This window comes from Triturus cristatus, chromosome 1_1 (assembly GCF_964204655.1).
Source record: "Triturus cristatus chromosome 1_1, aTriCri1.1, whole genome shotgun sequence".
NCBI lineage: Eukaryota > Metazoa > Chordata > Amphibia > Caudata > Salamandridae > Triturus > Triturus cristatus.
Window position 1 is genome coordinate 897,974,653 of NC_140579.1, and position 16,020 is coordinate 897,990,672.

General features: G+C 47.6%; 1 pseudogene; it reads right to left on the reverse strand.

Moving 5' to 3' along the window:
* Window positions 1-16,020, reverse strand: part of LOC146871254 (protein arginine N-methyltransferase 5-like) — a 239,506-nt pseudogene that overhangs the window by 198,510 nt on the left and 24,976 nt on the right.

Genomic DNA, 16,020 nt, shown 5'->3' on the forward strand with positions numbered 1-16,020 from the left:
TCAACTTGAAACTAAGAAGAAGACGGGAACTTCGACATTCTGCTGCACAGAAGACTGAAGAAAATCTCCCCTGTGGTCAGGGAGTGACCACCTTGCTAACGCAAGCACCATCCAGCGAATCACCGTCTGCTTTGCCGCCGCCTCCCGCCGGAGCCCGAGCCCAGAGACTGACAAGACCTGGACCTCCAGACCTCTCACCGCCCGATCCACAGTCCCTGCAAAGAGGAGACCCGTGGAGGCACCGAGACACGTGGAGCCAGCCATCTTGGAACGACTACGACAAGCTGACCAGTGCAACAACCGAGGCTCCCTCCAAGTTGTGCTTTGGGTCCTGAGAAGCCCAACCCTCGAGCAGCATCTGCACCAAAGGTGAGCCCTCCAGCATCTCCACGATCTGCGTGGGGCCCTTCTGCATTTTGCCACTCGACGCGCCTAACCGGTTGCTGGCCCGCTGGCTAGTGGCCATCTTGGCGACGAAATCTACGACAAACACCGCTGGTCTGGTTGCTCCAGACTGGCCCTTGCTCCCCTCCAAAGGAGCAATCCCTCTGACCTTGCTGGTCAGAACCAACAGCTGATTTCCGAATCCTCCTGCAATTGCTTTTGCCAAGGCTTGTTTGCTTCGATCAAGTCGCCGACACCGCCGACAGCGAGAGCCTGCGTGGGACAGCTCGTGAGCCGACTCCTGGACGTCGTCGACCTTCAGGGACCACGTGGCTGCGGAGACAAGCTACCCCTCATCACCTGTTTGCACCCGACATCGCCTGGTACCCACCTGGTGCCACGCTGGTCACTGGCTAGTGACTGTGAACACTGTCCCCTCTGCTTACAGGTCTTCAACATCTCCGATCCACTCTTGGATCCACTGCATCCCTTCCCGACCGACCGCCTGCAGCATCTTTGTCCCAGGCTCAACGGAACAGATAGAAGAAACCCGACGCACTTTGAGGCCTATGCACCCGCTTCCTGTGGGTGAGGTAAAGCTGGTACTCCGGTGCCCATGTGTAGTAATACATCTCTAGTGCCTGTGTTCCAAATCTTAAGTTCCTAGGTCATCCGGAAGATTCCTTTTGCAGTAACTTTGTACTTTTTACGCACCCATTGAAACCTATGGGAGCACGCGTGTGACTATTTGCTCTGCACACGCCACCCGTGGACCTCCTGGTCACTAACTGACGTTAGCTCCTTGTAGGCCCAGCGATTCTAGAGGCCCTAGGCCTTTTCCCTTTTCTGTTCGTGGTACTTATACCACTATTTTAGTATATGGTTCGAGTGGCCACCAGGGCCTATCCATATAAAGTGCAACTTCTGTGTATTCTGTGATAATCTTGTTTGACGATTTGTGCTCCTGTGCTCATAAAGAGACTAGGGGTTACTTTGAGAAATAAATACATATATATTTTGAATATATATCTGTGTGGTGTCCTTTCATTGGTATAAAAGGGGGTTACTATTGGTAAAACAGCTTGCTTAACACGCTTCACGAGTTTAGCCTCAAAGACTGCTTAGCCTACGCTACCACTAGGGCAGCTAGTCCGAAAAGGTTGACTTACAACCACACCATAAGGGTTGCTTGGCATGGTACAAGGTGGTCACTAGAACTAGTGAACAGCATATACCAGGCCAACTTCTCACATTGGTGAGCAGCGGTTGGATTTGAGCTTGCTGTGTTTTACCATTGTAATCTCTTGGTTACCAATTGAAAAGATCACATAGGTACCTGTAGGTACATATAAAACAAGATTAGATATACTTAAGTTCTACTGAACTTAGTTGTTGTAGAGCAAAGGGAGTAGCACACCCTGACTACAACTACTAGATAGGTTTAGTAGGTAAACCCAAGTGTAGGTAGATTGCAACACATCCACCCACACTTAAGAGCAATGGCCGGGGCAGAGGGGTCCACTGTACCCATCTCTGTTGAGAGTGACCCCCAGAGGGCACCATCCAGCTTTGCTACCCTTAATCAGAATGAGCTCAGGCATTTGGCAACTCTTAGAGGCCTTAAACAGCCCAAGAACCCAAACTCTGCTGAGCTCAGAGAGCTCTTACAGAATGATGAGAATCAGAGAGCACTCAAGAAAGCTTCCCAGTTAGCCCCCTTAGGGACAGGAACAGGAGGCCCCCCTTCTAAAGATGCCACTGAAGTACCCCTTCCCAATAGTCACCCCTTAGATGGGATGCCTACCACAGAGGATGAGAGTGAAAAGGATACTGACAGTAGTGAGGATGAAGGGAGAACTAGCCCAGTGCCAAGTATTATACTTGGCCCAGCTAAACCAAGGCTATTGGGGACTGACAGTGGGTTCAACCCACTGGATCTCCCCAGTGGACTTAACACAGGGCTTGGAAGGCAAAGGAATCGCTCAGGTGACTCCAATGCTTCCCATGGCTCTAGAGGCTCTCAAGGTCACTCCAGGAGAAGGATGACCACCCCTCAGAGGAGGGAACATGAGGCCAAGATGCAAGAGGCCCAGCTGAGGATCAGGAAGCAGGAGCTAGAAGTAGCCCTGATGGAAGAGAAACTTAGCAAGGCTAGACAGCATAAAGAGAGTGGGTCTATACCCACTGGTGGCAGCATTGTCCCTAAGGACAAAGATAGGGTTTTCGACAATAGAAACCTGTCTAAGGTTGTGCCCCCCTACAAAAGTGGGGATGACATCCACAAGTGGATAACTGCTCTTGAGAGAGCCTGCAAAGTACAGCAGGTTCCTGAAGATCAGTGGGCAGCAATCCTCTGGCTCTCCTTTGAAGGAAGAGGCAGAGACAGACTCCTCACTGTTAGAGAAGAGGATGTCAGAAACTACAGAGTCCTGAAGAGTGTTCTAGTTGATGGGTTAGGCTTAACCACTGAGCAGTACAGGTTAATGTTCAGAGACACCCAAAAGACACAGACTCAGGACTGGTCTGAATACATTGAATGTGCCACTAAGGCTTTGGAGGGTTGGTTGCTGGGAAGTAAGGTATCTGATTTTACAGGATTGTATAATTTGATGATGAGAGAACAGATTTTAAATAACTGTCAAAACCAGCAACTGCATCAACACTTGGTTGACTCTGATCTGACCTCTCCCCAAGAATTGGGAAAGAAGGCAGACAAATGGGTCAGAACCAGGGTTAAGCAAAAGAACCAGAACCAGGGCCAAGGGGGTGATCAGAAGAAAACAGACCAAAAGGGTGGAGATCAGAAACCTAAAGACCAGAAGTCTTCAACAGGGCCCCAAACTACTGCTAAGGAGGGTGGGTCCCAACAGTCCAAGAAGAAGAAAGAAGGTCAGAAGAAACCCTGGTGCAATCATTGTAAAAATACAACTCACTGGACTAGTGATTGCAAAAAGGGTGGAGCCCCCAACACTGTTGCCCCTAAGGCACCTGCTCCCAGTACTACTGTTAGCAGTGTTGGTCCCCAGACAAAGGGTGTAGTGGGAATCACTATGGGAACTGAAGGAGATTCTGACTTAGACAGAACCCTTACACAGGCAGTCTTGATCTGTGATGGGGACATTGATTTGTCCCTGACTGTGAGCCCCAGTAACCTGGGCAAGTACAGACAGACTCCTTTAATTAATGACAAAGTGGCTCAAGCCTACAGGGACACATGTGCCAGTGTCACTATGGTGACACCAGGCTTTGTGGACCCTGGACAGTACATACCAGGTGAGAACTACCTGGTGACCAATGCCAGCAATGCCACTACTTCACACAGTGTGGCAGTTGTTAACTTCTCATGGGGAGGGGTAACTGGCCTCAAAAGGGTTGTGGTTAGTGCAGACCTCCCAGTAGAATGTTTGTTGGGCAATGACCTAGAGAGTTCTCTATGGTCAGAAGTGGAGTACAGGACTCATGCAGAGATGTTAGGGATATCATCACATGTCCTTGCTGTGACCAGGTCACAGGCCAAAAAGTGCCTCACTGAACCACAGGTCTTGGATCCTGGAACAATGGACCAAGCACCTACCAAGAAGAAGAACAGGAGGGTCAAGGCTGTGCCTTCCCCCCTGCCTCAGAGTGATGATCAGCCTTCCCAGGAAGCTGATCTAGAGGACCCTGAAGGAACTGTCCCTGAAGAGCTTGAACCTGATCAGGTTGAGTTTCTGGGGACAGGGGGACCTTCAAGGGCTGACTTGAGGCAGGCTCAGTTATCCTGTCCCTCTCTTGAACCCCTCAGACAGCTGGCTGCTGCTGAGGCTGCTGGGAATGCTCAAGGTACCCATAAAGTGTATTGGGATGAAGGGCTCCTTTATTCAGAGGCTAGAGACCCCAAGCCTGGTGCAACCAGGAGGTTGGTTATACCTCTGCAATTTAGGGGCTTCCTTCTTACCTTGGCCCATGACATTCCTTTAGCAGGACACCTAGGCCAGAACAAGACCTGGGACAGACTTGTCCCTCACTTTCACTGGCCTCATATGAATGAAGATACAAAGGAGTTTTGTCGCTCCTGTGTTACCTGCCAAGCCAGTGGCAAATCAGGTGGCACAACAAAGGCCCCCCTGATACCACTACCTGTGGTGGGGGTTCCCTTTGAAAGAGTGGGAATAGACATAGTGGGTCCCATGGATCCTCCCACTGCATCTGGGCACAGATTTATACTGGTGGTAGTGGATCATGCCACCAGGTACCCAGAGGCAATTCCCCTTAGGACCACTACAGCTCCTGTTGTGGCCAGGGCCCTGCTGGGAGTATTCTCCAGAGTGGGGTTTCCTAAGGAGGTAGTATCTGACAGAGGTACCAACTTTATGTCAGGATACTTGACAGCTATGTGGAAGGAATGTGGTGTCAACTACAAGTTCACCACCCCTTATCACCCACAATGCAATGGGCTTGTTGAGAGATTCAACAAGACCCTAAAGGGTATGATCAAAGGATTACCTGAAAAGCTCAGGCGAAGATGGGATATCCTTCTACCCTGCCTTCTGTTTGCTTACAGAGAGGTCCCACAAAAAGGAGTTGGCTACAGCCCCTTTGAATTGTTGTTTGGGCACCCTGTGAGAGGCCCACTGTGTTTGGTGAAGGAAGGATGGGAGTTACCTCTCAAAAAGCCTAAGCTAGACATAGTGGACTATGTACTTGGTCTCCGCTCCAGGATGGCTGAGTATATGGAGAAGGCATCTAAAAACCTTGAGGCAAGCCAGGCCTTACAGAAAGCTTGGCATGACCAAAAGGCTGTCTTGGTTGAGTATCAGCCAGGACAGAAGGTATGGGTGTTGGAGCCAGTGGCCCCAGCAGCACTCCAAGACAAATGGTCTGGACCCCATACAATCCTGGAAAAGAAGGGAGAGGTCACCTACTTGGTGGACCTAGGAACTCCCAGGAGTCCCCACAGGGTACTCCATGTTAACAGGCTTAAAGCATATGTTGACAGGGCAGACATGGGCTTGCTCATGGCTACAGATGAGGGACAGGAGGAAGAGAGTGACCCTCTCCCAGACCTGTTGTCTCAGAACCCTGAAGATGGCTCAGTTGAAGGAGTGACCCTTGGAGGCAACCTCACTGCCCATCAGCAGACTGAATGTAGACAGGTTCTACAATCATTTTCACATATGTTTTCCTTGATACCTAGTCAAACTGACTGGTGTACCCATGTTGTGGACACTGGTGACAGTCTGCCTGTAAAGAACAAACTTTACAGACAACCTGACCACGTCAGGGACTGTATAAAGGCTGAGGTACATAAAATGCTGGAATTAGGTGTCATTGAACCCTCAGAGAGCCCCTGGGCTAGCCCAGTGGTTCTGGTCCCCAAACCTCACACCAAAGATGGCAAGAGAGAGATGAGGTTCTGTGTGGATTACAGAGGACTCAATGCTGTCACCAGGACAGATGCACACCCTATTCCAAGGGCAGATGAGCTCATAGACAAACTAGCTTCTGCAAAGTTTTTGAGCACATTTGACTTAACAGCTGGCTATTGGCAAATCAGATTAGCTGAGGAGTCTAAGGCCAAAACAGCATTCTCAACCCCAGGTGGGCATTATCAGTTTGTGGTGATGCCCTTTGGTCTGAAGAATGCACCTGCCACCTTCCAAAGGCTGGTGAACCAAGTCCTTACTGGGTTGGATGACTTTTGTGCAGCATATCTGGATGACATTGCTGTCTTTAGCTCCACCTGGGAGGATCACCTGATCCACCTGAAGAAGGCTCTTGAGGCCCTGCAGAGGGCAGGCCTCACTATCAAGGCTACTAAGTGCCAGATAGGGCAGAGTAAGGTTGTATATTTGGGCCACCTTGTGGGTGGAGGCCAAGTTCAACCACTGGAGAGTAAGATACAATCCATCAAGGACTGGTCCCCTCCAACCACCCAGACTCAAGTTCGAGCTTTCTTGGGCTTGACTGGGTATTACAGGAAGTTTGTTAAGAACTATGGGTCCATTGTGACTCCTCTTAATGATCTGACATCCAAGAAGATGCCCAAAAAGGTTCAGTGGACAGTAAGCTGTCAAAAGGCATTTGATGACCTGAAGGAGGCCATGTGCTCTGCACCTATCCTGAAAAGTCCTGACTACTCCAAAGAGTTTATTGTCCAAACAGATGCTTCTGAGTTGGGTGTGGGAGCTGTGCTGTCACAACTTAATGTAGATGGTCAAGACCAACCCATTGCTTTTATTAGCAGAAGGTTGACCCCCAGAGAGAAGAATTGGTCAGCTATTGAGAGGGAGGCCTTTGCTGTGGTGTGGGCCCTGAAGAAGCTGAGGCCATACTTGTTTGGCACTCACTTCAAGATTCAGACCGACCATAAGCCCCTCTTGTGGCTAAATCAGATGAAGGGTGAAAACCCCAAACTGCTTAGGTGGTCCATTTCCCTACAGGGGATGGACTTTACAGTGGAGCACCGGCCAGGTACTGACCATGGGAATGCAGATGGTCTCTCCAGGTACTTCCACTTAGGACATGAAGACGAGACTGGTCAAGGCTAGTTTAATGTCCCAGCGTTTGGGGGGGGGGTTGTGTAGGAGAGTAGGGTCTGCTATCCTATGGTCACCCCAAATTTTTGCTTTTTGCTTCACTGGTTTTTGACATATTGAGGCTGTGGGCCTGCCAATCAGACCCCCAGCCTGCTGTTCTCTCTACTAAATTACAACTATGCACCCTAGGTGCATAACCAATTGGAAGTGGATCACCCTGTCAGCCCCTGTACCAGTGTACACTAGGTACCCAGGGCATTGGTGTACCCAAGGCCTGCCAGGGGCTGCAGCATGTATTATGCCACCCCAGGCTTGGCCTAACAATCTGACACAACTGGCTGATCACTCAGCTGGGGTAAGTTGGTGTAATCACCTCTTACTTAGGTGTAGTATACCTATACCTAACCTTAAATGGGACACCTGGTAACCTATGAGTCACTCCTATGGCAGGCCTTAACAATCCTGAAGGCAGAGTGCTTGGTTCCATGTGAGATGGTGCTCTGGCATGAGCTGAGCCTGTCTGCAGTGGTCGGAACAACTTCCTTCTACTGTTTCCAGATATCGTCATACCATATACTCTTAAGTGCATTATGAACCTCGCGGTTAAATGCTATCTTTGGTTTGGCTTTATCAAAACATGTCGAGTAAGGTGTCATACGAATTGGAATACTAACCCCTCGCCAATTCTGGCGACGGGGTTAGCATTCCACCCTTCTAGAGGGACACGACATGTACAGTACCTGAAACCCGGGTAAAATCAGACATAGCCTCAGCTCCACAAAATGGATGCTGCCACCACAGACACAAGTCTGCCCTCCTGCTGCTGGGAGTCCTTCCAGCTTGGGAGGTGTGGACAAAGGGTTTCCTGCCAGGGGAGGTGCGTGCACCACCCCAGACAGGATTTTGTGTATTGGACAGGTAGGGCTTGAAAGAAACCAGACATGCCTGTGGCTCACAAGGAGCCTCGGGGCATATGCCAGTTCAAACCGGTCCTGGGGCACACCAGTCCCGGGCCTGGGGCGAGCTGGACAAAGGATTGGGGGTGTAACCACCCCCCTTCCTGGTACCACCCATAGGGAGGGACCTAGCAGGTAGTCCGGCCCCTAGAATCCGAATAAAGGTAGGAGCTGTGTCCTAAGACTTCAGACATCCTGGAATCAACTTGAAACTAAGAAGAAGACGGGAACTTCGACATTCTGCTGCACAGAAGACTGAAGAAAATCTCCCCTGTGGTCAGGGAGTGACCACCTTGCTAACGCAAGCACCATCCAGCGAATCACCGTCTGCTTTGCCGCCGCCTCCCGCCGGAGCCCGAGCCCAGAGACTGACAAGACCTGGACCTCCAGACCTCTCACCGCCCGATCCACAGTCCCTGCAAAGAGGAGACCCGTGGAGGCACCGAGACACGTGGAGCCAGCCATCTTGGAACGACTACGACAAGCTGACCAGTGCAACAACCGAGGCTCCCTCCAAGTTGTGCTTTGGGTCCTGAGAAGCCCAACCCTCGAGCAGCATCTGCACCAAAGGTGAGCCCTCCAGCATCTCCACGATCTGCGTGGGGCCCTTCTGCATTTTGCCACTCGACGCGCCTAACCGGTTGCTGGCCCGCTGGCTAGTGGCCATCTTGGCGACGAAATCTACGACAAACACCGCTGGTCTGGTTGCTCCAGACTGGCCCTTGCTCCCCTCCAAAGGAGCAATCCCTCTGACCTTGCTGGTCAGAACCAACAGCTGATTTCCGAATCCTCCTGCAATTGCTTTTGCCAAGGCTTGTTTGCTTCGATCAAGTCGCCGACACCGCCGACAGCGAGAGCCTGCGTGGGACAGCTCGTGAGCCGACTCCTGGACGTCGTCGACCTTCAGGGACCACGTGGCTGCGGAGACAAGCTACCCCTCATCACCTGTTTGCACCCGACATCGCCTGGTACCCACCTGGTGCCACGCTGGTCACTGGCTAGTGACTGTGAACACTGTCCCCTCTGCTTACAGGTCTTCAACATCTCCGATCCACTCTTGGATCCACTGCATCCCTTCCCGACCGACCGCCTGCAGCATCTTTGTCCCAGGCTCAACGGAACAGATAGAAGAAACCCGACGCACTTTGAGGCCTATGCACCCGCTTCCTGTGGGTGAGGTAAAGCTGGTACTCCGGTGCCCATGTGTAGTAATACATCTCTAGTGCCTGTGTTCCAAATCTTAAGTTCCTAGGTCATCCGGAAGATTCCTTTTGCAGTAACTTTGTACTTTTTACGCACCCATTGAAACCTATGGGAGCACGCGTGTGACTATTTGCTCTGCACACGCCACCCGTGGACCTCCTGGTCACTAACTGACGTTAGCTCCTTGTAGGCCCAGCGATTCTAGAGGCCCTAGGCCTTTTCCCTTTTCTGTTCGTGGTACTTATACCACTATTTTAGTATATGGTTCGAGTGGCCACCAGGGCCTATCCATATAAAGTGCAACTTCTGTGTATTCTGTGATAATCTTGTTTGACGATTTGTGCTCCTGTGCTCATAAAGAGACTAGGGGTTACTTTGAGAAATAAATACATATATATTTTGAATATATATCTGTGTGGTGTCCTTTCATTGGTATAAAAGGGGGTTACTATTGGTAAAACAGCTTGCTTAACACGCTTCACGAGTTTAGCCTCAAAGACTGCTTAGCCTACGCTACCACTAGGGCAGCTAGTCCGAAAAGGTTGACTTACAACCACACCATAAGGGTTGCTTGGCATGGTACAAGGTGGTCACTAGAACTAGTGAACAGCATATACCAGGCCAACTTCTCACATTGGAAGTGAATATTGAGGAACACAAATCAATTACTAAAGAAAACAAACACTTAATGACAGATACGATCGATGTAGAATATGACGCAGAAATCCCTATTACAGAAACCCAAGTCGCAAAACTAATAAAGAACCAAAAAAATGGAGCACCGGGACCCAATGGCATTCTGTTTTCTCTTTACAAAGAAGAACCAGATTACTGGGCTATATATTTGGCAAAGGTATTTAATGATGTCATACGAACAGGGATGGTCACAAAATCATGGAGAGGTTCATTGACATCTCCAATTTTTAAACAAGTAAATTGGCAACAACCGGAGAATTATCGCCTGATTACCCTTCAAACACTGATGCAAAATTGTTCGCAGGGCTTTTATTATCCAGTTTGACTGACTGGGTAAAGGATAAAAGGATACTGCCACCGAACCAAACTGGATTTATCAAAGGTTTAGGAACCTCAACAAATATATTGATTTTATCTGTATTAATGGATAAGGCACTCTTAGCTAAACAACCTTTGTATTTTTGTTTCGTTGACTTCAAATCGGCCTTTGATTGTGTGAACAGGCACCATCTGTGGAAAAAACTTGAAGAGCGAGGAATTCCAAACTTATTATTGAGATTGATACAATTACTGTACACTGACACCTGGATTAGAGTAAGATTTGGTGACGGGCAAACATTAACCAACAAGATACTTACTACGGGAGGTCTAAAACAAGGGTGTGTCCTTGCACTTCTGCTATTTAATCTTTTTTTAGCGGATCTTTCAACTACATTGAATAAGGTAAATGCTCATCCCCCTAGATTAGCAGATAAACAAATATCTAATCTCCTTTACGCGGACGATGTTGTACTTATAAATCACACCAAAGTTGGGTTGCAAAGGCTAATTGATTGTCTATCAGTGTATGCAAAACAAAATGATATGGTGATAAATGAAACAAAGACCAAAGTAATGGTAGTTACGAAAAATATAAGGCTTAAAAATAAATATAATTGGAACCTGGAGGGAACGAAATTAGAACAAGTTGATTCCTACCGGTATCTTGGAGTTATATTCAACGATAGTGGAAAGTTTCTCTCGCAAAAAAGAGAAATTACAAGAAAAGCTAATACTATGACTGCAGCTTTTAGTATAATTCAGAATTCAATATCTGACTTGTCTTTTCATCCTTTACTAAAGATCATCTCAGCAAAGCTATTACCTACACTAACATATGGTTCTGAGGTATTAAATGGGGAAGACGCAGAGATTATTAATAATGCAATTTCAAAAACGTACAAAATCTTATTTTCCCTGCCAAAAAATGCTTCGCAAGCTCAGGTGCGGCTCGAATTTGGGATAAATAACCAGCTTCTAGCAAGAAAAGGACAAGCTCTTAAAGTTTGGAATCGAGTAAAAAATGACCAAGAAAATCAAATGTCCCAGCTATAATGGCAAGAAGTCAAACATAATAAGAAGCTGTAGGCCTGGTCCTACCTAAATAAAGCAAAAGAAGAATTTGGTGTAATATCGATCTGGGAGAATACGATTACCCAAGAAAGTTTTAAAAAAACAATTAACAAACTTACCAATCATTTTTCTCTGATAAAAGATAAGGATATATTTGCGAAAAGAAAACATGCATGGCCAATCATAAATGGATATATCAAAAAACATGTCCAAGAATATTTAGAAATACCATGGTCATTGAAAAACAAGAAAATCTTTATCAGAGCACGCTTTGGGTTAATGCCGGGTTTATGTCATGTACCCATATGGAAAAAAACAGCAGTTAATACGGATTGTAGATTATGTAAATGTAGTAACGAGAATATTATACATCTACTATGTGTTTGCCCTGGATTAGAAAAGGAAAGGAAAGCCATTTTAAAGAGACTATTTAATGAACGCGGACTAAGGTCATGCAGACAAGCAGTGATGGCAAGTTTAAACTCTAAAGATATATTCATGATTTCTGCATTTGTAAAATTCTTGAGCACTGTGGATAAAAAATTAGGGGGATAATAATTTATTGTATTTTTTTATATATTGTGTATTGTATTAAAGGCATGATAACAATTGTGATTATAACGTTTTAAATCTTTTATATTTGATGATATTTTAATAATTTTTTGTAAGATTTTAATTAATCAGACAAATAAACTTGAACTGAACCTGTTTTAGGGTCTTTTTGAAGGGTTTTTTGGGTCGGATCTGGTCAAAAAAGCTCCTCCACTGACGTGTGTTCTTTCGGTGCCGACTTTTTGGGGTCCGACTGAGTGTGTCAGGGGTTTGTAGTCGTTTTGTGCTCTTTAAGCCTGGAATCAGGAATTTTCTTTGATTCCGATAGTAGTTTTGATACAGACTGTTTTTTCGGTTCCAGTGGTCTTTCCGGATCTGTAGGCCTGTGCTTCAAAGGCTGAGAACTCGAGGTTTTTGGAGCTGGGTGTTTGCTTGGTTCCGAAGATTTTTTCGGAGCCGGGGCGTCCTTGCCAGTGGATTTCGGCACCTAAGGCGTCGATGCGGAGGTAGGCGTTGGCGCAGAGGAAGGCATTGGTTTCTTTTTCAGTGTCGGGGATGGAGTTTCGGCACCAACGCCCGCTGGCTCGATCCAGAGTGGCCTGAAGGCTTTTGTATTGGCTTCTTTGCCGAGCCAGAAGGCGGGGCGTGAGAAGTTTTGTCCCGGTGTGCACCTAGACGCGAAGGTGTGACCAAAGCCTTTTTGGGAAGGGGGGTGGGGAGGGGGTCGACATCAGTACTTACTACCCGCTGCCCCAGAGTGATGTCTTAGACGTCAGAGTCGTCGGCTTCGGAGGAGCTGATGGCGCTGTGTTGGATCTGCTCTTGCTCCGGTACATTGACGCCTTCCTGGAAGATGTCGTCGGGAATAGATGTCGATGATCGAGCCATTGTTCTTCGAGCTAGACGGTCCCCGATCGTCTTCTTGGAGCGGAAAGAGACACAAGCTGGACAGTCTTTTGCCTCGTGCTCGGGTGAAAGGCAGAGGTTACACACCTCATGAAGATCTGCGTTTGGAAACTTGGATCCACATTTAGGACACTTTTTAAAGGGAGTCCTTTCCATGAGCCGAAGGCCCAATGGCGCAGGTAGGCCTGAAGGCCTGCGTCGACGACCGGAATCGAAGATCTGGAGAGATGTATGGCGAAGGGAACGTGATCGAAACAATACCGAAGTATGGGTGAGGATTTCACGTCGAAAAGATGATTGGTAACGACACCGAACTGGGGCACGATGAACACATCCGAGCCCGATGGTGGAAAAAAACAATCTGACGATGGAGTCGATGCCCATGCGCACTATTGTCCAAAGGAGGAGCCACCTATCCCGTGACTTCCAAAGACTCTCCAGGACACCAACAAAGTGCAAACATTCGGGTCCAACACCAGATGGCGATCTATGCACAGTGTGTGATCTACAGCTCATATGCCTCGAACCCATGGTTTACAATGAAAATAGGTTTCCAACTTTTAACCCACTTAAAATACTAACACCTGGAAGAGAAATTTCACTCCAGGAAAAATAATTGCACTTCCAAATGTAAGGAGCAAAATACCCCTATTTATCCAGAGCATATTATCTTTGATGTATGTGTACATTGCGTATGACTGGAATCCAACAATGGCAAATAATCCTATTCATATACAGCAGGCAGATTTAGCATGCTAGACAGCTAAGATTAGGGTAGCACCAACCCTGCAAGTGCTACATTTGATGAAAGGACATGGGCTAAACCACAACCTGGTGCCTTGGAGAACTAGATGACCCTAAAAAAGAATTTTGAAATGTCCTCATGATGCTAACACAATGAGATGGTTAGGTTAGGGTAAGACTGGAGGTGTTAATTAGGATCACACACACTCACCTGGCTGAAAGAATGCACAGGTGTGATCAAAATCAAAATGTTCTACTATACTACTGCTGGAAATTTGATGGACATTCTTCAAGTCTACAGGTAACAAGTCTTCAAGTTTCAGAAATGTAAAACCTATTTAAGGAGAAGGCAACAGAACTAGATCTGGAGCAACTGACTACGTTTGGGATGGAAACTAAAAGTGACTTTCATAGTTTTATTTTAGAAGTGTTGAAAAACAGCCATAAGTTTCGATCAAACTCTCTAGTTTAGAAGTATAAATAAGGGCTTTGGTATGTGGGTACATTTAGTGGTTTGTTAATGGTTCCGATTTACCAGTGGTTGTGTAAAACTCACAAGGAAATGTATATTTACTTTTTCTACTTTGGATTTTAAGAAATTGTAAACAGAGGAATACATGCCATAACAATTTTGAACAGACCTTTTTGATAAATGAACAGGAAATACTTTTAATATTTCTCGCTCTGAAATTGCCAATTTATAGTGGTCCCACAAGCAAAGGAGGAAGAGATTGCAGTTGGCTTATCTACTGCATACACATCTCTTCCAGTATATGGTTAAGAGATCAATTTTGCATATTCATAAGGCCATGTTCAGACTGACGAGACTCTGGGAGGACATCACCCCACTAGGGTGAAAAATAATTCAGCTGTTAATTCAGAGTCCTAGTAAAAAACAGTTACCCAAGTGTAACTCTAGTTATTCATCATTCGTATTAAATGAACTAATGAATAATAGACTATTGTTTTATATAGCATCCAGGATGTGCACACCAGTACGTTTATGGGTAACAAACAGCACTCCATAAAAGGAGAACAAAAGAAAACAGAAGCAAAAACCATTACCCTATGTCAGTCCATCACAATCTTGGGCCAAACACAATAAGGAATCTGACCCACTTGTAGGTGATCACACAACCTTAATGAAACTTTGAGCTCCATCCAAGCACTCAGGGGACAGCTCGTTGTCTCCAAAGGAGCCAAGCAGCTCGCTGACGATGATGTCGGCCTTCTCAGGGGCTGCCCAATCACGCATATCACCCGACACCACTGTGACCTGGCTGCCCCACTCCTCGAAGCGCCAGTTCTCCAGGCTGAAAAAAGGGCAACATTAAAGGGGAGAGGTAAGCACATACAGTGAAAGACGAATGATGTGCTAGTGTACGAGACGGTTTAGAAAGAATGGAGGATGCAGCGCATGCCAGGTGTTTACTCACGTCACAACAGCATTTGGATTCTTCTCCACGGCAAACACCTTGATCTTACGGTTGGCCTGACTGGCTGCCGGGAGTGAAGCGTGCACCAGAGGCCCTCGGCCTGCTCCTAGAACCATGAGCACCCTGAAAACAGTAGGATGGAAGTCATTCTAGAACACCAAATACGCCAGGACAAAACTGGGTAACCTGCTGAGACAAACAAGCATTGGCATAGCCAATAGGTCTCGCCTTTGGGACCTTATAAGTGTTTAGTTATCCAGCACAATATCCTTGGTGCAACAACATCAAGTGTTGCATGGCTAAACACTTATAAGGTCCCAAAGGCAAGACCTATTGGCTATGCCAATGCCTGTTTTGAGTGAGTGGCTCGTACAGGTATGCCACTGTGAGGAAGAGATGCTGTGAGTGCTTTTACAAGAGCACCTGTGACATTGCGCCTCTTCAAAATGTATATTGGGTCTGGTGTAATACTTCTAGCCCCTATTCCCATCTTCTCGCACCCAATGCATCCTTAAATGTCCCATGTATAGCCAGGGTTGACACTCCTATTACCTCTGGCCTCCAGTGACACTTTACCTGTCACAGGTGGTGGTGGACATGGTGGTGGTGGACATGGTGGACATGGACGTGGTGGTGGTGGACATGGACGTGGTGGATATGGTGGTGGACATGGTGCACATAGTGGTGGTCGTGGTGGACATGGACGTGGTGAACATGGTGGTGGACGTGGTGCACATGGTGGTGGTCGTGGTGGACATGGACATGGTGGTGGATGTGGTTGACATGGTGGTGGACATGGTGGTGGTGGACATGGTGGTGGACATGGTGGTGGTGGACATGGTGGTGGTCGTGGTGGACATGGTGGTGGTCGTGGTGGACATGGACATGGTGGTGGTCGTGGTGGACATGGACATGGTGGTGAATGTGGTGCACATGGTGGTGGATGTGGTGGACATGGTGGTGGACATGGTGGTGGTGGACATGGACATTGTGGTGGACATGGTGGTGGTCGTGGTGGACATAGACATGGTGGTGGACGTGGTGGATGTGGTAGTGGTGGACATGGACGTGGTGGTGGACATGGTGGTGGTGGATGTAGTGGTGGTGGACATGGTGGTGGAAGTGGTGGACTTGGTGGTGGTGGACTTGGTGGTGGACTTGGTGGTGGTGGTGGACATGGTGGTGGTGGTGGACATGGTGGTGGTGGACATGGTGGTGGTGGACGTGGTGGTG